Source organism: Anser cygnoides, chromosome 21, assembly GCF_040182565.1.
Source record: "Anser cygnoides isolate HZ-2024a breed goose chromosome 21, Taihu_goose_T2T_genome, whole genome shotgun sequence".
In the NCBI taxonomy this organism is placed as follows: Eukaryota; Metazoa; Chordata; class Aves; order Anseriformes; family Anatidae; genus Anser; species Anser cygnoides.
Window position 1 is genome coordinate 7642784 of NC_089893.1, and position 22188 is coordinate 7664971.

At 49.1% G+C, this 22188-nt stretch overlaps 1 protein-coding gene across 5 annotated transcripts in view; it reads left to right on the forward strand.

The window, feature by feature from the left end:
* The first annotated feature begins 3845 nt into the window (after positions 1–3845).
* The window catches only part of ZBTB44 (zinc finger and BTB domain containing 44), a 42197-nt gene continuing 23854 nt past the window's right edge, over positions 3846–22188 (forward strand). For all 5 annotated transcript variants that reach the window (XM_066981214.1, XM_066981211.1, XM_066981212.1 and 2 more), the window contains exon 1: positions 3846–3965. The gene's annotated coding sequence lies outside the window, so the exon portion shown is untranslated. The remainder of the gene's footprint in view (positions 3966–22188) is intronic.

Consider the following 22188-nt stretch of genomic DNA (forward strand, 5'->3'; position numbering starts at 1 on the left):
CCAACCTTTTCCAAAACGCTCAGATCTCACCTGTTAAATGAGGCAAGGCATCAGGAGTTTGCATCTTGTGTACGAGCTGCAGGTGGAGGCCAGGAGCCGTCACGATGCTGCCAGAGGTTTCTCTTAACTTCCCCGCTGGTGTTTGTACCTGCGGAACTGCAGCCAGCCCGGCCAAGTTACGGTCCCAAGCAATAAAAGAGCTCGGGCTCGCTCTCGGTAGATGCGGAGCAGATTTACCACCGAATTACCCGGGTTTCATGTCAAAGTTTTTCCATCTGTGTCAACGACTCGAGCTCACAATGTTGGAAAATGTGCTTAAAAGCAAGTCGCCTCTTACGGGAAAGCTGTGACTTTGATCTTTTAGGCATCTGGGAATATTTCGTTTATTAAGTGTGATCCCCGGAGTGGATTTCCACAGAGCCTTCACGCAGTTTTCTACAAAGGTTTTGGGGTCGTGAGGATTTTGGGTAACGCTGTGGGTGCCATCCAGCACCTTGAGCCCCACCTTCTATTGCTCGTGCATCCCAGTCGTGCTCTGGGCTGCCTTGGTCCAGCACGGAGGCAGCCCAGGATTTACTGGCAGCTGAAGCCCAAACCCATGAGCGTCCCATGCAAGGAGCCCCCGACGCTCTGCAGAGCCTGCTGACTGCCAGACCCACACGATTCCCACACCCAAGGCCCCGCTGCTAATTGGAAACCTAACGGGGCAGGTGGAGAACACGGCCAGGAGCTGGGAGGTTGCATGGGAAAAGGAAAAAGGGGAAGAAATTAAATTAAGGTGCTTTTTTTTTGTTTGTGTTTTATTATTATTATTAATTTTTTTTTTTCAGTCTGGGCTGATCGGTTTGGCTGCTGTAACGGCTAGGTGAGCTAATGCAGCCACCAGTGCATGCACCCAGAAGTCCCCCTTACTCACCCTCCTTGTTTTTGGTGCTTTCTGGGGGAAATCTCGCTGGGGTGATGTTGGTTTGCTGTCGTGCGCTCACCCAGCTCCTGGGGCCATGCACTTTGCTCGCCGGTTGCTCAGCAATGTAAAGAGTTAATTACTAAACGAAATAAAGTCAATGCATTGTTTCACCGCGTAGCTTTATGTCTTGGATGCACGCAGCAGGTTCAGCAGCTGTTGATTTAAGGGCGGTACTTGTAGGGTTTGGTGATTTTGCTGCGGCACCGTGAGCACCACACTGAATCTTCCCAATGTGAATTTGGGCGTTCGGAGCCGGTCCCTCACCTGCCAAGCCCACGGCTTGCTCGAGGCCAGGCTTGGGCAGGACAGAAGCAAGGGCAGCGACCCACCGTCACCTCCGCTGCATGAACCCGGGGCTTTGTACGCGAAATTATCCCAAATCGGCGTTTCGAAGCGATGCCACAACGCGCGGCACCCGTTTCTGCAGCCAGCAAGAAAAGGCAAATCAGATCGAGCGCCTTCAGGAAATGGCATCGGCTGCACGTCCGCCGGACCCACCTGGTCTGCAGCAGCGTCACCACGAAATGCCCTCGGCTCTGCACTTTTTGGGGTAGCATTTGGACAGCAGGGATGGTAGCCCTGATTTTGATTAATCTTTATTAAACCACAGATAGACAGGACCAGATTCTTCCTTGCCTTGCAGATTATGTCTTATTCATCAGCTGGAAAAGGCGGCAGCAACCTGTGCGCACGCACACGTGCAATTTGCCCAAATTGGTGCCGTTTTGCTCCTGCTTTTCATCAAAGTAAATTGCAAAAGAGCAGTGCACCAGGTTTACCCTGCAGCTCCCCGCGAATGCAAAGCCAGGGGAAGCAAAAGGAGAATGAAGCAGCAGAGAGCAGGATCCCAGAGCCTGCAGGGGTTCCGCTCTCCCCCTGGTTTTGCAAGAAACCAGCAAAAAAACGGTCCCAGGGTTTTTACTCTAGCACGAGGAGTTTGGCCTCGTTTTTTTTTTTTTTTTTTTAATTTAGGGAGCAGCGTGCCGTTTTCCAGGGGCCGCTTTTAAATATTTTACCGCTGATTAACGTTCTTGGACGGTGGCCTTTCAATCTGTTTCCTGCCTCAATTTACTGAGCACTTCTTGCAATAAATAAATAAATAAATAAATAAATAAATAAATAAATAAATAAATAAATAAATAAAGCGACCACGGAGAAAATGGCCGCACTAATCACCTCAAATTAAACCGCGCTTGCCCCAAGTTAGTGCAGATTTGGACCAAATGACAGGAGCGGATTAACTCGAGGCTCGTTAACTCCCAGCTCCATCGGGGTAGATGTAAACGGGCGGATTCTGCTCCCGCGCGTGGCTGCGCTTTGTGTGCCGGAGCAGCTGCGTGGGGGGCACCCGCTGGGAACGGGGCCTGGTCCTGGGGGGTGCATGGACGGGGGTGTGCATGGTCTGGGGGTGCACACACAGGTGTCTGGTGTGCACAGTCCTTTTGGCATGGTGCTGGTCCACGTGTGCATGCACAGAGGTTTTGCGTGTGCACGGTCCTGCTCCGTGCATGCGCTGGGGTGTCCTGTGTGCATGGTCCAGAGGGGTGCACACACCAGAGGGACCTGCGTGCACAGTCCCAGTCTGTGTGTGCACAGACTGGGCTGTCCTGTGTGCACAGTCCCGGTCCTTGCATTCACTGGCGTGCCTGGTGTGCATGGTCTGGGGGGTGCACCCCCTGGGGTGTCCCACGTGCGCAGTCCCAGGCTGTGCATGCACGCACTGGTGTGCCTGGGGTGCCCAGTCCCGGGGGGATGCATGCACAGGGGGTGTCCTGTGTGCACTGTGCTGTTCATGCATGCATGAACGTGGGTATCCGGTGTACACGGTCCCAGTCTGTGCATGCACGCACCTCGCAGTCCCATGTGCAAGGTCCTGGTCCATGCACCCACTGAGGTGCACGATCCAGAGGGGTGCACCCCCCGGGGTGTCCCATGTGCACGGTCCCGCTCTGTGCATGCATGCAACTGGTGTGTCCACTGTGCACGGTGCTGCCCCATGCATGCAACTGGTGTGTCCTGCGTGCACGGTGCTGCCCCTTGCATGCAACTGGTGTGTCCTGCGTGCACGGTGCTGCCCCATGCATGCAACTGGTGTGTCCTGCGTGCACGGTGCTGCTCCATGCGTGCAACTGGTGTGTCCTGCGTGCACGGTGCTGCCCCATGCATGCAACTGGTGTGTCCTGCGTGCACGGTGCTGCTCCATGCATGCAACTGGTGTGTCCTGCGTGCACGGTGCTGCCCCACACATTCAACTGGTGTGTCCGCTGTGCACGGTGCTGCTCCATGCGTGCAACTGGTGTGTCCTGCGTGCACGGCGCTGCCCCATGCATGCCCTGGGCTGCCCTGCGTGCACGATCCGGGGGGGGGGGGTGCACACCCCAGGGGGCCCCGCGTGCCCAGCCCCGGTCTGTGCACGCGCACACTGCGCTGTTTGGGGTGCCCGGTCCCGGGGGGGGGGGGGTGCTTGCAGCGGGGGTGTCCCGCGTGCACGGCCCTGTCTGTGCACGCACCGGGTGCCCCCCCCGGGTGCTGCCCGCCCGCTCCCCGCTCCCCCCTCCCCTCCCCGCGCCTGCGCCCTCTCCCTCCCTCCCCCTCCCCCCTCCCTCCCCTCCCATAGCCCCGCCCCCTCCCCGTAGCCCCGCCCCCTCCCCATAGCCCCGCCCCCTCCCCGTAGCCCCGCCCCCTCCCCGTGGCCCCGCCCCCGGCCCGCCCCGCGCGGAGCACTGTGGGACACAAACACGGCGCCCCGCGCCCCGCGCCCCCTCCTCCCCCTCCCTCCCTCCCTCCTCGCGCCGAGCCCGCGCGCGCCGCCGCCCCCCCCCCCCTCCTCGCTCCCCCCCCCCCCCCCCCCACAACGCCTGAGGGGGAGGCGGCGGCGGCGGCGCCTTCCTCCCGCCCCCCCCCCCCCTTCCTCCTCCTCCTCCTCCTCCTGCCGCCGCCGCCGCCCCGCCATGGCCCAGGCGCGGTAGGGGGCTCGGCCTCCTCCCGGGCCCCGCAGGTAACGGGGGGTGGGGGGGGGGAACGGGGATGGTGGTGGGGGGGGAACGGAGGTGGGGGGGGGGGAACCAACGGGCGCCGGGGGAGGGCTTTGGCTGCTGCACCGCGGGTCCGCCCCCGGCAGCGCCCCCCCGCAGCGCCGCGTGGGGACGGGGCGGGGGGGGGGGGGGATGAAGGGGGGGGGCAGCGCCTGGCCTGGACCTGGCTGTGCCCCCCCCCGGGCCTGACAGAGCCTCCTGTCCCCCCCCAGCCCCCTCAGAGCCCCTCTGTGCCCCCCAGCCCCCTCAGGGCCCTTCTGTCCCCCCCCCCCCCCCAGGCCTTTCAGAGCCCCCCGTGCCCCCCCCCCCCACCCAGGCCTGTGGGATCCCCCTGTGTTCAGCCCCCCCGCCCCCCCCCCCCCCCCCCCCCCCAGGTCTGTCAGAGCCCCCCCATGTCCCCCCCCCCTAGCCCTGCCAAAGCCCCCTCCGGGCCTGTAAGACCCCCCACACACACACCCCCCCCCCGGGGCAAGCAGCAGCTGGGGAAGTTGTGCCTCCTGCCGCTGCTTTTATTTATTTATTTGTTTGTTTGTCTGTTTATTTATTTATTTCTTCCTCCCCCGTGTGTGTTTATGGAGGAAGGGGAGCCCCCAGGCTGCGAGGCAGAGCCCCCTGCCCCGTCATTGCCCCCCCCCCCCCGCAGCACCCCGCTGCCCACCTGCCGGGGTCTCGGTGCGGCTCTCACCTGCCTCCCCCCCTCCGCCCGTCCCGGGTTATTTTGGCTGCGGCCTGCCCCACGCACACATAAACACCGCGGGCACGTAAACACCGGCACACGCGGGAGCTGGGGGGGGGCACGCGCCGCGCTCCCGCCTCGCCAGAGCTGTCGCCTCCTCGCCTATAGGCGTGCGCGCCCCGAGCAGGGCACCGCTGCCTTCCCAAACGCCTTTTATGCTTTTTCCGTACGCAGGTTGTGCTGGGGAATGCCTCCGTGCTTGACCGCCGCGGCCCGCTTAAGCGCGGGCACCCCGGGAGGCTTCTTGCTGCCCGCAGGAAGCCGCTGAGGCTTCCCACCCAAGCAGGCAGGCACGTCTCTCTCCCACCGAAGCTGGGAGACGGCTCTGCCATCTCTGCGGAGCTCGTTATTCCTGCTGGTGAGGGAGGGTCTGTCTCCAGGGCCTTGTGCAACGGGCATCGCGTCGCCTGTCTACCGAAAGCTGCTGGCGCATCCCGTGTCGTGCCCGTTTTGCACACGCCAGGAGAGGAACGGGCGGCATTTCGCAGGTAGCTTTCAGGGCGCAGGCATTTCTCCTGCGCGCTCCCAGGCAGCAGGCTTCCCCTGCGTGTCCTTCCATGTCTCCTGTGTCCCCGCAGACACCCGGCGGCAGCTGTTTTGGCGCCTGCCCCCGGAGCGTGGTACTTCCTCACTACACGTGCCAGAGGGGTCACCTCTTCTTACCCTGCGCTTCATGGCTGCCGGGGGTTTTCTCTGCCGTTCGCTCTCCCAGAGGCCGCTTGGAAGCAGGCTGTGTGCTGCCCGCGTGCCTGCAGATCCCAAGCTGGAAACCACTGGTCTGAAATTCATTGGATTTCTCTTTTCCAGCCGTACCTGTAATTTAGAAGTTCCCTGATCTTGTCAGCCTCCCGTTCTCATCCAGCTCAGAATCTTTCTCGCGTGTTTCTAGAAGCCTCCTGCTTTCGTTATTCTCCTCGCATGACGTCCTAGGTTTGCCCTACCCACGTGGGAAATTTCTCCGCTTTCCCACCTAGGTGTTTGCCCCTGCCTTTTCTCTGTGTGTCTCCTGCCTGGCATGGCGCTTTCCCTTTTTCCTTGTTTTTTAATTTGAATCTCACTTGCCCTTTGGGTGCCGGGTGCTCTTAGCCTTTATTTAGGTGGAGGAGTTGCCCCCCCCCCCCCTGAGGTGCCTCCTGCTTTCGAGCTGCACGTTTGGCAGACCGGGTGGCGTGTTGTTTGCCACGTGCGGGTCACGCTCGTGGTACTGCCCTGCGAGGTGGCACTGGGGAGGGATGGCTTTGCTTCGGAGGCTCACAGGCTGGCGTCCCGGGGTCTTGCAGGGCATCCCAGATGTGCTGTGCCGTTCTTCTGCCACTGAGCTCTCTTCGTGCAGCGCGATGTCCGCGCGTAACGCGGATCCGGGCTGTGATGCGCTTGGAGACCTTGCCTGGGTTTAAGTGCTCCCGTTTAAGAAGACGGAGCTGAACAAGCGTTAACCTGCGGGCCGAGATGCCGCTCTACCAACGTAAATGCTCCCGTTGATGTAAAGCTGTTTATACCAGAAACTGGCTATAATGCTGTAAGCGCGTCTCCCGGGGGACTCCTTCTATTTAAACAGCTGGTTTTAATCTGAAGCTTTAATTGGTGCGAACACTCGGAGCAGTCCCTTTCCAGGGGAAGGGAATTTCTCGCCCTCCTTCTACCGCCCCAGGTGGGTGCTGCACGGATGCTAGCTGGCGAGGAGGGGAGGCTCGCGCTTGCTTTCCCACCCAGGAGCTTTCCCACCGGTTTTTGTTTACGGGGTGAGAGAACTCTTCTCGTTGTGACCGGGAGCTTTGGGGGGGGGGCGAGAGCCTTTATGTATTTCTTCCGTAATACGTAACAGCAGTAGTCGGCAAGTGAAACTGAATCCTTGCCATGTTTGTTGCAACAGGAGGTTAATCATAAACTCTGGCAACTTCTAAAAGGGGTGGTTTCGTTCTGTGGTGTCTGTTGCAAATGTGTGCTGCTCCGAGGGGCTGGTCAGCTGGTTGCCAAGAGGATCAAAAGCAAGCACAGCTTCCCCTGCGTGTGAAGCTGAACAAGTGGCCCAGCATTATTTTTGGTTCTGTCCCGTGACCCGTTTGAAGGAGGCTCTCTCTTTTTGGGTCCTTCGTAGCTGTGTGATGTCTGCCGTAAGGCGAGGTTGCACAAACACCACTCACCTGTCGCCGATAAGGAGACCTCGGGTCCTTTGCCCTCGTGTTGCTTCCTTCTCATCCGGCGCTTCAGTGGTGCTGTCCGTTGCATCTGATAAACTTTATTTTTCAACGATCTTTGGGGATGTCTGTTTCTGCAACAAGCTGTGGTGATATGTGTAACTTCAGTTTTTTTTCTTGGCATCGTAATTCCCTGCTTAAACGAGAAGAAAACCAAACTGACAAACCGGCGAGCGATGCTTTTGCAGGTACGTGGCGAGGAAGGAGATGTCCCTTGACGCAGAAGGGATTGTCTGTTGACATACATCTCTCTTGCCTGGTTAGAAGTAGGTTATCCCTGCTCAAATTATGCAACTGTGCAGACAGCCAGACTTCAGGAATTCCAAATACTTCAACGTGTCAAGCGCTGACTCCGAAATTAAACGCTACGGTCGCGGAGCGCGTCGAGTCTGTCGCTGGAAATATGACATCAGTCTTGGAGTTGCGTGGCTGCAGAGGGGCAGCAGCTCGGTTACTCGGCGCTCTGACAGAGGAACGGAGCTGGGTGGGAAATGTGCCTTCACCTGTGGCAGCGCTTTGAGAGGGGCCATTGCTGTTCCAGCAGTGTTAAGCAGCAAAAAAAGCCCTGAAAACTGGTTTATGTAGCAAGTCGAAGCTCCTCGCTTTGCGGTCGCTGCTGTTGCCTTGAAAGATGCAGTTTTTAGCAAATAGATCTAATTAAATAGTTGTGTACTTACTGCTAAGTAAACACGGGAGTCTGTTCCTCTTACCTTCCTTCGGAGGTCACATTGATCCTTCTAATGGTTCCAGGGGGTGAAAACAAATGTCTGGTGCTGCTCTGCAGAAGGTGCACAAATGAAATGGTGGTGGCAGGGAGCGAGCTGCAAACCTGGTAAAATGGCATTCACGTGTGTGATGGGGAGGGAGGAGTTGTGGAGGCCGGGAATTTAATTTAGCTCTTTATTTCCATTTAATCAATTTAAGGAAGTGACTTAAACCGCGCTTTATTTGTAGACGGCGTGTTTTTAATATATTCCAATTTAGAGCCGGGGAAATAATTATTTCAGACAAACAGGTTTATCAGAGCGCGGGAGGGCCGGGATAATAAGGGCTGCAGGACGCGTGGAGCTCGGCGTGTGGTCGGTGGCAGTGGCCAGAAGTAAATCATTAGGGGGAAAGTAGCAGAGCAGACGTAGGTGACGCAGTAAGCGTCCCTCAGCGCGTCTACCAGCGGCGGAGGATTTAGAGGCGGCCTGAGCTGGAGGGTGCGTGCAGACAATCTGTTTACTTGTGCCTCTTGGACCCGTCATCTGCGGATTTGCCTAAACCTTCCGAGCAGTTTGTACCTCCAGCTTCTGCAGTGTGCTGTGCAACGAATTCCACAAACTGCGCGAAACCAGATTTCCTGTTGCGTTTTTTTTTTTAAACCCGGTGCACGGTAATTTCATTGAGTGCCGCCTAGTTTTTGTAGCACGAGAAAGAATAAAGAATCTTTTTTGCCAGTCACCTTCTCATTTGCAATTGTATAGATCTCTGCTCTCGGTTTTCTCTTTGTTCCCCCCCCCAGCTGAATTGTCCCAGGCTATTTAGTACCTCTGGCTGCAGAGGCTGTTCTACATCACCTTTTTTTTTTTCCTTTGAGGTCTGCTATGTTGTTTTTGAGGTGATTCGACCACAACATTTGTTTGCCTGCTCTACCCAAGAAGGTTGAATAAAGGCAGCTTTTTCCAGAGCAGTAAGAGGCTTTCTCATAAAGGGTATTTTGTAGCTCATCTGTGATAATGCTATAAATGTGCGTAGTGTTTTGTGTTCAGAAGCACAACTGAACATCATCATTGTGCCGAGAGCTGTTTAGCTGGAGATACAGTTAGGGATAGTCGAGAAGATGTTGGTTTGTAGGCGTAACTACAGGTGGTAGAGTGCATTTGGGCATCACCGAGAGTACCTAACGGAAGAAGTGAATTCATGGTGGGTACGTGCCACAGCTGAGTCTGTTGCTGGGTTTTGGAAGCGTTAAGATGTGTCCTACAGAGACCCAGGAGCCCTGGAGATGCCTGGTGCTTATGGTGAGTGTTGGTCCCACGTTAGGGACGGATATTTATGTGGTGTTAGAGCTCTGCGGGTCCAGTAGTTTCTAAAGTTCTTTCAGCTTTTGTTGTTTGTTTTGTTGTTGTCGCTTCTTTTTCGTGGCTATATACCCATGTTAAGAAAGACGTACTCCAAGAGGTTTCTGTGAGATGTTAATAAAGATGCTGGAGGCTTAAAAAAAAAAAAAAGCAATCAAAACAAAATCCACAAAACTCGTTATTCCCAGCCTGAACCATGCGGTTGGTTCTTCCAGCCCAGGTTTGGCCATACAAGGCAAGAAAGCGAGAGAGCCGCCGTTGCCGCTGCTCACCTGACGGCAGCTTTGTGGGTAAACACCGGGATTTTGAGTTTTCGGGGCCAGGAAGAACTCCTTTTAGGCATTTAATTTTACCTGCATAATTGAGTCATTAGGAAAATAAAGGGTACACACAGTGCTAAGAGGGCGATGACACAACCGCATTCCTGCCTTGCTCCAACTTGTTGGGGATTCTTTATAGCCGCTTCCGTCTGAAAGGCGGCTGCTTGTTGCCGTGTCTGTGACACCCCGACTAGCTGGCCCTGGGCCACGCCGTCTGGATCGGCGATGCCTTTTTTGCTTCTCGAGATTGTGCCCGACGTGCGGCTGCGCCTTGATCTCTCTCCCCTTTGCTCTTTCCGCAGGTTTTCCGTGGCATTGCTTGTCGGCGCTGGCTTCTTGTACTTCTGGCAGGAGCGGGGCTAGCGTGCTTCGGGGAGGGCTGAGATTTGCATCCTGCTTCAGAAAAATTAATTTATTACGGCTAATGTGTATTTCATTAAGGTGTAATGCTTCCTTGCTAATCTGAAATTAAAGTCGGAGAAGGAAAGCTGTCATTTATTGTAATAAAACTGAGTACTTCAAACAACAAATGAGTTGACAGGTAAGCTTTGTGCTGAACCAGTAAAAACTAGCACTTAGCCAAATTTGGCTGTCACAAACCTAATGATTGTGATGTGCAGTTACAGTCGTTTGTTTCCGCAAAATGAGGCGACAGCTTTGTCATTTGCAAGTGACAAAAATTAAAGCCTCGCACACAGTCAGGTAGGAGGCAGTGCTCGGGGGCGACAGCACCGGGGTGGGGAGAGGAGGGATTCCTCAGCTCCCGAAATCCTGTTGCTGCTGGCGGCTCTCGGGGCGTAACGCGCCCAGGTTTTGTCCTGGAGGAACAGGAGAGATGGCTTACTTTCCAAGGGTGGTTTTCAACCTGCCGTCAATTAAAGTGATCTCTGAAATTGACTCTCTTCTGTCTGAAACATGCCTCGCGTGCCCTCTTTTCTCCTCAAAGACATGTTGTAAGACTTGGCAGCGTTCTGTAAATAGGCGTACACGTGTGTGAGGAAGCAGAGATTTTTGGTTTACCTTTTGACTCTTCCGTGGATCCAATGCAGTAGAGCTACCAAGAAAATCTTTGAATATAGTAGAATATTTTGGCACGAGGATACACGACCCATGCCATTTTTCTTCCCGCTTCTTTCCCGTGGCACCCCCAAAAAGGGCTTGGGGCTTCTGTTAGTGATTTGGGAGGGAGATTGGGATGAGCAGACTCTCTGATGTACGTTGTTCCAGAGTTTGTTGAGATGCTTGCAGAGCTTCTGAGAGCAAGGACTGCAGTGCTGTGGGTAGCCGTGGTACAACAAGAAAAATTACCTTTCTGGAATTAGTTCAGACTAGAAGGTTGCTGCCATGCGACAAATAAAAGCGCTGTATGGATTTTTTGGGGCAATTTACAGTATTTAGTAGAATTTAATGTTTGACTTGAATTTTTTCTGCTACTGTAGTAGTATTCCCGCAGCTCGGTTGGAAGAATTGCTGAACCCAGTGCTTCCTGCCCGATACGCTCAGAAGTGCTCGACCTCTGCAGGTCAGCGAGGCCGCAGGTACCAGCGTGTCTGGGTCTTGGTTCGTGCTCCTCGCCAAGACGGGGAAAACGAAGCCTTGTGCTTTGTTACGCAGCATGGGAAGAGGTCGTGCAGTGGCTTGTCTACACCGGGAAGCCGGGGACAAACTGGATCGGAGTTAGCGCAGGGGAAAACTTTGAAGAAAGTGTTTAGAGCGCATTAAAATGACGCTATTGTGGAAAGAGTGGTTGAATTTGAATGTGTGCCTCAGGGATGTAACATCAGTCCGCTCGGTACAATCTCATTATGTTCTGGGGCTTGCCCGCATGACGGTACTGCAAATTCATTTGTTGCTTTTATTCTAGGAAAAACAAAACAAAACAAACAGGTTTGCTTGTATGCTGGTGGTACGAGCATCTCCAGCACGCGCTTTCAGGGCATACGGCTGTAAAACTGGCAATGTAGGAGTTTGGTCATGGGCTTTTTCAGAGAACTGGTGGAAAAAACAGTTGCAGGGCAATGAATCTGTGATATATCACAATACATTCCGTCTAATGAAGTTTGCACATTAATTTTTATTAAGAAAATAAATATGATTGCATATATAGCAAGACCTCTTAGCTGTTACTGCCCGTGTTGTTAAATGAGCCTCAGTTTTAAGTACAGCCTGAAAATTTACTTTTATGTGTTATATGGAGCACTAACGTGAGATTCCTACAATGAAAAGTTCAAAGTGCTGGAGGCTGGGGAAAGTGGCATTTATCGAGTTTGCTTATTCAACCATGTGAAAGCTATATTAGGCACATAAAGTTTATACTTTGCACTGCAGCTTCAAAAAGGCAACAAGTTAAATCTGGGTCCTTTGAAGTAGTGAATGGTAACATTCTGTTCTCTGAAAGAGCTGACTTCAAATGATCACACCAAAACTTGAAAAACTGTCGTGGCTCGGGAAGACAAGACTTGGAAAAAAAAAAAAAAAAAAAAAAAAGAAAAAAAAACAACACAGGTTATGAAAATGTGTGGAGTTGCTTGCGTGTTGTTAGGGATGGAGCAGCCAGCGGGTTGTACCGGGCTGCGTTCCCGAGGCCCTTCACCCGTTCTGCACCAAAATGCTGCGGGTTGCTGCTCTCCACTCCCACCAGGTGCATCTTTAAGAGCTCAGCCGGTGCATCAGGTGTGCGGTTTGTTGCAGCCAGCAAGCTTCAGTGATGTGGAAAGGTGCGGAGTCCTTTAAGAAAACATCTATCTTCTCCACGTATCTGTAAATGTTTTAAGGCACATCTCATCTTCGAGGTCTTGCGTAAAAAATACTCAGTGGCGTCAGACCAACGATTCATGTGTGGCGCACGCTCCGGTACTGTCCTGATTATTGTAATCTCCTCTTTTAATTAGATCCTGAGATTAAGCACTGTCTTGCTGATCAGTGCACTTAATGGATGCCCTGTTGGTTCTAGCTAGTACATGTTGCTGTCTGAAATGTCGTCTGGCTTAGTCAAATGCTCTGAGAAGACCCAAGCATAGTTTACTTTACAGACGAGGTAAGGAACAGACATGCAGGGAAGAACGCACCAAAAAATCCTCTTGAGAAGCTTTCGGGAGGCTAAAATAGATCCTGACAAACACCTGACCAAAAAATGAGATGTTAAAATAGTCTGGTTATTCTGTGGGCCTTTCAGTTAGCTGCTCAATGTAATTAAATGCTATGGAGATCTTTCTCCAAAGTCACTTTTAACTAATTAGCTTCCAGATTATAGCTCAACTCTATTAGTAGGTCCCTAGTATATAATGGTGGGTTTTTAATTTCATACTGTTGGATTTCCAGTGAATTTCCTTCTGTTCCTAGGATTCCGGTTAAGTCGTTTGTTTTTACGCTTTGTGCTGATGATACATCTTAGCCTTTTCATCAGCATTTTTTTTGAGCCAGTGTCTCTACGGAAACACTTGGAGATTATTGCTAAAACAAGTCCTTATGGCACTTCACAGGTAAATTCTTCAACCTGTCATTTCAATACACAAATTACTTCTTTTTAACCAGCTCCTTAGCTGACTTGTAGTTTGTCTATTCATCTCCTTGTTTTCGCTAATAATTCTGCATGTCACGTTATTCAAACATTTTAATGTAGTCCTCATCTTACGTGGCATTTGTTTTTTTTCTGAAAAATACATTATCGAGTTAGTGTGACATGCTTCAGCTTCAGTAAACACAGGTGGTGTCTCCTTTTCTGTTTGGTTTCTTATTTTTCGTTCTTCTTTTCCTCATATTGTTTTCATTTAGCCAGGTTCTGCAGTTGTATACAAACACCTAATCATATATCACTGCTGATCTCTGAGAGACGAAAACATCTTTATGTTTTTAAATAACCGGAGCTTTGGCACTAAATATTTGAGAGATTGAATTAACACCGTGGTAACGTTGCCAAGCCTTCTGGCAGGTGCGTGCCACACAATAAGACAATCTTTGAACAGTCTTGCCTCTTCTCCTAGTACACTAGCACCTTTTCTTGAAAACTAAAATATCAGATTGCATGCTTGTAATCACAGAGCGGTGCCTAATGGAAACATTTTTAGAGCCACTTCTAATGAAAGGAGTGGTAACATGTTTTACACACCTACAACGTGATCTTTAATCTCCAAGTTTTATCTAGACTAGGAGTTGTAGCTATGCTTTAATCTTGCTGTAGTAATCTAGCACAGTGAGTGCCCACGTACAGAGCTCTCAATTGCCTGTCAGTGGTTCCCAGCCTGTTTTGGTCACAAACTTCTGTCAGCTCGCAGCTTCTCCCATCAGTCAGAAGGGTCTGCTCTTGGCCGCGGCCGTTCGCGGTGCTGTGCAGATTCATTTTCATTGCCCAAAGCCAATGGGACCGAAACCATTTAGCAGGTTGCATTTCACTGTATGTGACTTGAAGTCCAACTCAGTGACACCTTCCACAGTTAACCGATTCACAGATAAATGGGGAAATTATTATCTGCTGTGAAGCTGCCTCACGGCAGGCGTAAGTTTGTCAGCTGCAGAGACCAAAACTCATTTTTCTTTTTGCCCGAGCCACGAGCAGAGTGTCTCTGTAGAAATGAAAAGAAAGTCTTACAGTAAGACTAAATCCTCTTGCCAACTTGAGACTGGTCAGGAGGAAGCCTTGTAGGCTGCTTCCTGTAGGCCACATACACGGGATGATAAAAGACACGAATAAATCTAGAAGTGTCACTTTCACGAGGAAATGACAAGACAGAGCTCCACAAGAGTCTGTTGCAAGTGTGTGGCTGCTGGTAAGCTTAATGAGGGTGGCCTTGGCATCTGTAATCTGTTACATTCAGACAGATGACTTCTTAATTCTGCCAGATGCAGGGCTTGGAATAGAGCTCCTTTGAGTTTCAGGACATGTTTGGGGCTTCCGAGCAGATACAGTCTGCAAAGGATACGCTGGAGGATGTGTCAGCCCGAATTGGTAAGTTCCATGTCGGGTTCCATTTCATCACTGGGAAATTCTCAAAGGTTTCTAGTGGCACTTTTATCGACCGATCCACCTTCGTTCGGGTATTTGCATTTCCATCCTCTGCCATGTGCTGGGCTCTGATGTAGGCTGCTGCTTAGGCTGCTTCTTTCTGTCAGCCTGCATCCAGACTGCCTTTATCTAATATCTCCTGCCACATTGTTGGAATAGGATGGCTGAATTTTTGCATTCGACTTCTTGACTTTGCAAATGAATGATCTAGAGGAAAAAAAATTAAGACATATTGTGCTTCACAGTATGCGTAGAAAGAGCAACTCCTGAAAAATGATGGTTTAACTAATGGTTTATAGCCTTTTCTTTGTTAAGACCTCGTGTTACAAAAACAGCAGCTCTGTGATGTGTTTTATGTTGTTTTGAATATTCTCAATTACTTGGGATTTAAGCAATAGACGTGTTCCCTTGTTTTTCATTACAGTAAACGTTGCTTTTTTCACGTATCCAGCAAACATGCTGCTTTTACAGGCAGAGGCAGTCTTGTAGCATGAGGAAGACTTTGGTCCTCTCATTCTGGCTTCTGTACGCTTTTTGCTTGGAGCATTGTTTAGAACCAGTAAAACTGAAATGTTTGGAACCAAGTAAATATATCCCCTTTATTCTTGGTTTGTATTGCTTTAACAGAAGGTATTGTGCTGTTTAGTTGTTAAATATCCAGCGTGTAAAAAAAAAAAAAACAAAAAAAACTGCAAAACTGAGGAAGAAACAGAATAGCAAACTGCACGTCTTTTGGCGAACAAGGCTGAAACCATGTAAGAGGAACGAGCAGAGGTAGATTGCAAAAGCAGTGCCTTTCCCATCCCGCCTCATGGGGAGGTTTGGTAAGACCGTGTTACCTGGGTCCCTAACAAGATGCTTTGGCTTCTCTCACAGGCCCCTTCAGTTCTGTTCAGATCAGCTCTGAGTCAAGACAGCCGTGCTAAGGGGACGCTTCTGGGAGCAGTGGCAGTTAAGGGACGGGCTCCTGGAGCTTTGACAGAGCATGGACATTGACAGAACGTGGCAGGAGCATGCCCTGCTCAGCCAAAACTTTGGAACCCACTACCAGGTGCTGAATAAGGGTGACGAAAGATTTTGGCGAGCAGGCCCTGGGCTCTCATTGACAAAAACGGAGAAGAGAGCTGAGAATTTTTTTTTAAAATTATTTGTAGCAATTTGCACAGAAATGTGAGTCCTTTTGTTAGCTTCATACAAGTTGTGTATCAGTCTCCTCACCACAGAGTAAACCGCATGTTCCAGGACATGGAGAGCTCAAGTTCAGTGCATTTGGCAGCAGCACTGGTTTCTGGTCAAAGCTTACACCTTGATGCATGTATAAAGAGTTAAAACAAATCCTGAAGAGGTGGATGTTTTGCTCATTTTCCCTCTTGTTTGGTAATGTACCTCAAGAGTAAATTGGATGGATTAGAAACAACAGCAATTAAAGCATGGTTGCCAAAAACAGTACCTGGGTTTTGAATGATAAACTGCAAGGGTGATAAATGAGTGGGAGCCGTGGCATCCTACAGAGGAGGAGTATCAGCACCCTCTTAAGTTGAACTCGAAGCTGAAGTTCCAGTCATGCAAACCTAAGATAGTCTGTACTCTGCTGTCACAAGTGAGGGGAAAGGCGTCTGTTGTTACTTCAAAAATTATGCGCTCAAATTTCCTTCAGAATGTATATGTAAATGTTTTCTAATTTTATCCTCTCAGAACTGTTCTGTTGCAGCTGACCTACCATCTCAATTTACAATAAAAACTGGTTTGTAGAATAAACTGCTGTTTCTGGCACCCCAGCACTGGTCTCAATGCTTTCAGCAGCTCTGAGAATTAAAATGCACCTACCAGCTTTGTGTCACGCAAATCTACTTTTCTGTCATCTGTTGTTTTTTTCCTATCCACATTAAAGATTAATGTTTTCAATAGCAGTGATAATGTGAGTCAGTGCTGTAACTGCCATCAGAGATTTTGCCATGCCCTCAGACAACTTCTCTGTTCTCATGGCATGTTACATTACAGCTTTTCCATTCTTATAATTTTGAGAAAACTTAAGGGATGTGCTAGGAATATGAAACAGATATTTTGTGGGCACTTCATGTTTCCAGGTAATTATTTGGGTAGAGGAGCTATCAGGTGCTTTTCCTCCTTGTGCTTTGCAGATAAATACTATTTCTAGTCTGTTAGTGAACTTACAGTAAAGGAATAATGAGTGCTTTTGCACCTGCATTTCAGTATCCTGTACTGAAGAGACGTACCTTGGTTGGTGCCAAGCAAGTAAAGTTATCAAGTCCTGGCACAGCTCAGGATTTCCAGATGTGCAAATCTTTTCAGCAAATTATTGTGATGGGGTTGCAGCCTTGGTCCTTAGGCTTTGTAAGACTCAGATGTTACAGGATTTGTGAGGAGCTTAGCTGGATCCTTACTGATTTGTTGAAGACATGGGGTTGGTGGTAGTGTTCATTGCCATAACGTGGCTTTCACAAGTGTTAAACAGGCCTGGGTGCGTGGAGTTCATCTTTAATCTGAAAATTATGTAGGCTGTTTACATAGGCTTGAATCAGCGTAGAATTATTTGTGTGCAGCTGTTGACTGCTGGTGTTTTAGTCCACCTCTATGAATGTGACTTCTGAAATACTTCCTGCCACCCTCTGCGCCAACGCCTGGTGGTATGTAGTTGAAATTCGGGAAGGTCTTCCTTTGGAAAGTCTCTGCTGGGCTTTTTTCAGAGGAAGAGGTGACTGTTTGGGAAGCAACTTGCCGCCATAGCATATTTGGAAAGGATTCCTTCAAAAAAAGAAAAAAGATGAAGTGGCAATATATAGGTGTAAACTTCTCCGTGAATACAGAGAAGCTAAGAAATGCTTTTTATAAACAACAGTAATTGTAGATGGAGTCAATGGCCTCAAAACCTCTATGAGGTTGTCAGAAGTGGTGAGCCGAAACCACTTCTTTACGAAAGAAATGGCATTATCAAATGCAGTACTTGTGGAGAGTGTACAAAAAGAAAAACATACTTTCGTCTGTGTTCTGCTGTGAAAGGGAATATTACTGCTAACAATAAATAGATGGATTGCAGCATTTCTAGGCTTCAGCTTCGAATGTGGAATTACTCTACAATTAAAGCTCCCAGGTGGAGCTTTCCAGAGTTTTGTACCTCGCTGTCAGCAATTCTCCGCTCTGAAGCAGGGCTGTGCACACAGCGCTCCTCCAGGAGGCCTGCCAAACCTGCCGGGGAGCCCTGTCCAAGAACAGAAGCTCCCCGCAGACTCCTTGCAAAGGAAAACACCTCAAAATCGTCCTCTTCTGTGAAGCTGGGAGGAAGAGGACGCCTGAGGAATTTCAGTGTCTTGGGGTAGTCAAGTGGGAAGGGTTTGGGGAAGAAAGGCCTGGTGCCAGGCCCAGAGACCGAGGGCCGGGTCAGCCCCAGGCCTGGATGCTGTCGCGGCTTTTGCAGGCTAGCAGTATCCCCTCAGACTCCGTTTATAGACTGCAGCTCAGCATTTATTTCATGTTTTAACGCAACCGCTGTGTTTATGAAGTAACTAATTTAACACCAGCTCCTTTGTGCGCTTACAATTTGAAGTATGCTATCCTAGAGGAAATTGGAGTTCAGAACCACTGCGTGCTTCTCTGGATGGTTCATTTCCCTGGCCTGCTCACCCGCTGCAGCTAAAGGTTACAGGTTTGCATTCCACAGATTCCAGGACACCAAAGTGAATGCTGTGCATTGACGTAATTTTGAGCAAAGGAACCTTGTGTTTGCCTTCTCTTCTCATAAATACCGCTAGGCTTGGCGATGGCAGGCTGAGTTCAAACTAGGTTTGCTGACCTAAAATACTGTTTTAAACAAAGTTTGGAAAGCACTGTTGATTCATTTGAAATGGGAATGGTTTGTGAGCTCCAGCCAGCAGTTTTGTCAAATGAAGCAAGGCAAGATTTGTAGTGGGAGATAGTACCTTTTAATAGGCCAGCTGGTGTTGTTGGGGGAAACAGATGTGTGTTTAGATACACAAGTGTTTCAAGGCTGAAATAGAAACAGCAAACTTGGAAGTTGAGTACACACTCAGAGCAGTTGTTCTAACTCAATTATAAGCTTAATTATACTAACCAGGGAGATGCTTTGAGGGAGAACGGGGTGCTGGTACCTGTGCAGCGGGGTGGGATGTTGGCAGATCCTGGTTTTGCACCTCTGTGTCTCAGAGCAGCCAATTGCTACCTCTTGAACACAGAAGAAATAGAGATGAGGTGTGTTGTGAAAGTTATGTTAGCAGCCTAATATTTTAGGTAAGGGTGCAGTTGGGCAGTGCTCCTAGTTCAGCCACTGGAGACTTTCCAGTTCACGCATTTCTCCCCACAGAAGATCCCTGGGCTGCTGCCGCTGCGTATGAGATGGTGCTGTAACCAGTGGCCAAGAAGCGGTCTGGGTTATGAGTAAATTTCCCCAAAGGTAGCTGTAGTGATCCCATTTACACCATGGCTTCAAAGTTCAAGGAATGAGGGGCTGGGGAGCAGGAGGGTGGGAATTTCCTGTGCATTTTGGCACTGGAGCCAACATGGCATTTACATACCTGAAGTCAGTCGGTTTTAGTATTCACAGAAGTTGTCTTCATATTCTGTCAGTGTCCTCAGGTCAGGACGCAGAGTTTAAAGGTGGGGCGGTAGCTTTGTGGTGCTAAAAATGAGTTGTAAAATGATGTAGCCAAGTCAGAAACTGAATGCGAACAGTTCTTTGAGTGTGCTTCACTGACTTGTTCAAAGAAAAACCAAGACCATTCCAGGTACTATGTTTTAAAAACACTGCTTTGAGTCATAGTGCTAGTCAGGAGGCGAAGAAGCAACTTTTGCGTATGTGGAACTGGCAGGCCACATAAGCCAAATTTTTCAACCATTACCATTTCTTTTCCATTTACAGGGCATAGCATAGAATTTCATATTTACTGCTTCTAAGCACAGAAGCTTGCTGTATGTTTAATCGTCGTCACAAAACAGCGTATGTGAATTGATAACTTGGTAAAACTTGTTTTTTGTTAGCCTTGACACAGTAAGAATGAGCTAAGTTGCTCTGACTACTTAAAGGTCAGGTCTACATTAGTGCTTGTAGGCTTAAAAAACACCCAGACCTGAATTAATGTTCAAACTAATTGTACGAAGTCTTTGGTTCTGTAGCACTTGCCTTCAAACTGCTTTTGCCTAGGAGTGGAGAAAATTCTCTGGGAGTCCTGAAGTGCTCTTGTCTGACTTCTCACCTTGTCCTGGGATCAGCGCCTTGGCAAGGTTGTGAATTCCCACACGTTTCCAGTGTGGGAATGCACGCTGGAAAAACCATTCGCTCGAGCTGCAAGTGTCTGAGGCGAAGTTAAAAACAACTCTGATGCATGCTGAAGTGTCCCGTTGAGAATATTTTAACAACTTCTGAAAGTATCTTTAAATTTCCTTCTGTTTCTCTTGAACTCTGAAATACTTTTCTGTAGCGTGGGACAGGGCAAGGTGGACGTGTGTGCCTAGGGATGGGAGAGAGGAGTCGTGCTGCCAGCAGCTGGGAGGGAAAAGCTGGCCCCCATTTCTTTGACACCAACCCAGGACCTGCTTACAGAACCCCTGATGGTGTTTGGCTTAAAGCTGAAGGCAACTTTTCCAGCTCCGACCCATTTATCACTTACTTTACATGCACACCTTGATCTCCAGACCCCAAATGCTCCCGATGTACTGTGCGTTTAGTTTGCCTTTGGTTCTTAATCACTCCTGAATGTAGTACCCCATACCTGAGCATCTAACAACTGCTGTCGGGGTATATCTAATAATTGGGTTATTGTCAGGGTAAATCTAATAATCATTTCTATCGATTATATCTAATAATTGAAAATAAGCTTAAAATAAAGTAATTTTGAAATGTTGACAATCCGAAGACTTGAGGTGGAGTTGTAATGCCTTGGTCCTTTACCCTCTTTCATCACTAGGATTTACGGCAGCTATAAAAGTGCCCCGTGCCACTAAAAGTTTAAAAAAGAGAGCTGAATGCCTTAGGACCTGTCTGAGCTTTAGCATCCCCATCTTTTCATGTGAAAAAATACTTTCATGCTGTTCAAATTACCTTCTAAAAATATTTGACATTTTTACTACCTTATTAACTATAAATAACTGGCATTGTTTCCCCTCCCCAGCCCAGCTCTTCCGATTTTACTGAAAGTAACATGCATATGCATACATCCTTCAGCCTGTGTAGGAGCCACTTGTTTGCACAGCGGTGTGTCCGAGGAACAAGGGGCAAAGGCGTGCTGTGGAAGTGACTCGACAAAACAAGGTCCCACGTTCATGGCAGGCGCTCCGCTCGTGTAATAAATTCATTTAAATTTATTGCGCTGCCTTCCGCTATTTTATTTTAAATTCTGTAACCAGATCAAGGTCAAGGAAGTAGAAGATGAAAGGGAAAGGGGAAAGGAAGCCAGAAGAGGGGAGAGGCAGGCAGGAAGGGGGAAGCAGGACAAGCAGTGCTTCAAAAGAGGGTTTGAAGGAGGTGAGCAGGAGAGATCTCTCGGAGACGGGAGGGATTGTGAGCATTACTCACTGAGATGAATGGAGAAGGATGATTGTGATTAGTCTTCTGGGCATACAAGTATTGGGAGTATCGCTTGCCTAGGTTTTTCTCTTTGTTTACCATTATATATCGGTGGTATTTCTAAATACCAGATATGCTATTGATAGTCCTTGATAGTCTTTTCGCAGCCAGTTCCTGAACAGGGGTTCTGGGCTTCTGATGTGCCAAGGAATTGCTGCAGCTACTGGGAATTCAGCAAGAAGGCTATCCTAAGGCCATTTTAGAATATGCTGTTACAAGATTTTACTGCAGAGTTTTGGTCTGAGATCAATTAAATATGCTTTTCATTTGATTCATGCTGGAGAACAAACAGTCTGGATCTTCAGATGCCTCTTGAGGTCGATATGTTTTCTTTCGCTGAAGAGGAGTGTTTTGCTTGTGCTTAACTTCTTCTTCTGCAGTAGTGTGAAATTTCATTTTAAATCCAAATGGACTTATAGTTTCACTCAGCCTTTACGTGTGTTAAGTCTTAGTCTCTTCTCTAGCGTAAATGTTTTTCCAGTGCGAAAGGGTTTGCGGTATCAAAAGTGAAATCAGAGGACAACAAGAAGCCGAGTGCAGTTGTCTGTCGAACAGGGTAGGCTCTGACAGCTGCCATTTAAATATGTGCTAAGACTTGTGAGACTGGTGGGAAGTTGTTCCAAACTACAGTGAGCTCTGTATCTGGGAAGCTTCACATGCACAATTTGCAAGAGTGGTATGGTTCTGCGTATGTGTAAGGAAGAGGCAAAGGATGATGCGAAGAAGCTGACTGACTCCAGGAAATAATCAGATCCAATTCTGTTATTGATGTTTAACCACCAGCTTTACCAGATGATGTTTCTGTATCATGTTAATTACGTGAGTCATGTAGAACACAGAAGACTTTACTTGGAAGCTTGGGGGGCCCTAAGAAGGTGTAACATTACAGCTTATTTTCCCTCTATGGTGGAATAATTCAGAAACAATTTGAGCAAACACGGGAACCAATTTTATATATTCTTTTCTTTTGGAGATGGTCTTTACAGCTGCCAGACACTGTGGGACAGACGGTCCCCTCTAGTCCTTCAGGACCTTGCACAGAAAACTTGCATTTGTTCCTACACATAGAAGAGAATTGGTCCCCAAGCAGGCAGTGTGTATTTTTTGTAAGAAAAAGTTGCACTACTTGCATTATTTATCACATGTATAAAATCAATTTGTGTCTATTTGATTTAAATCCAAACTTCACTTTGAGGTTTGTAATCCACTGTGTTTTTGAAGAAATTTTCAATAACTTCTCATCCTAGTCCAAAATTATTTATTAAA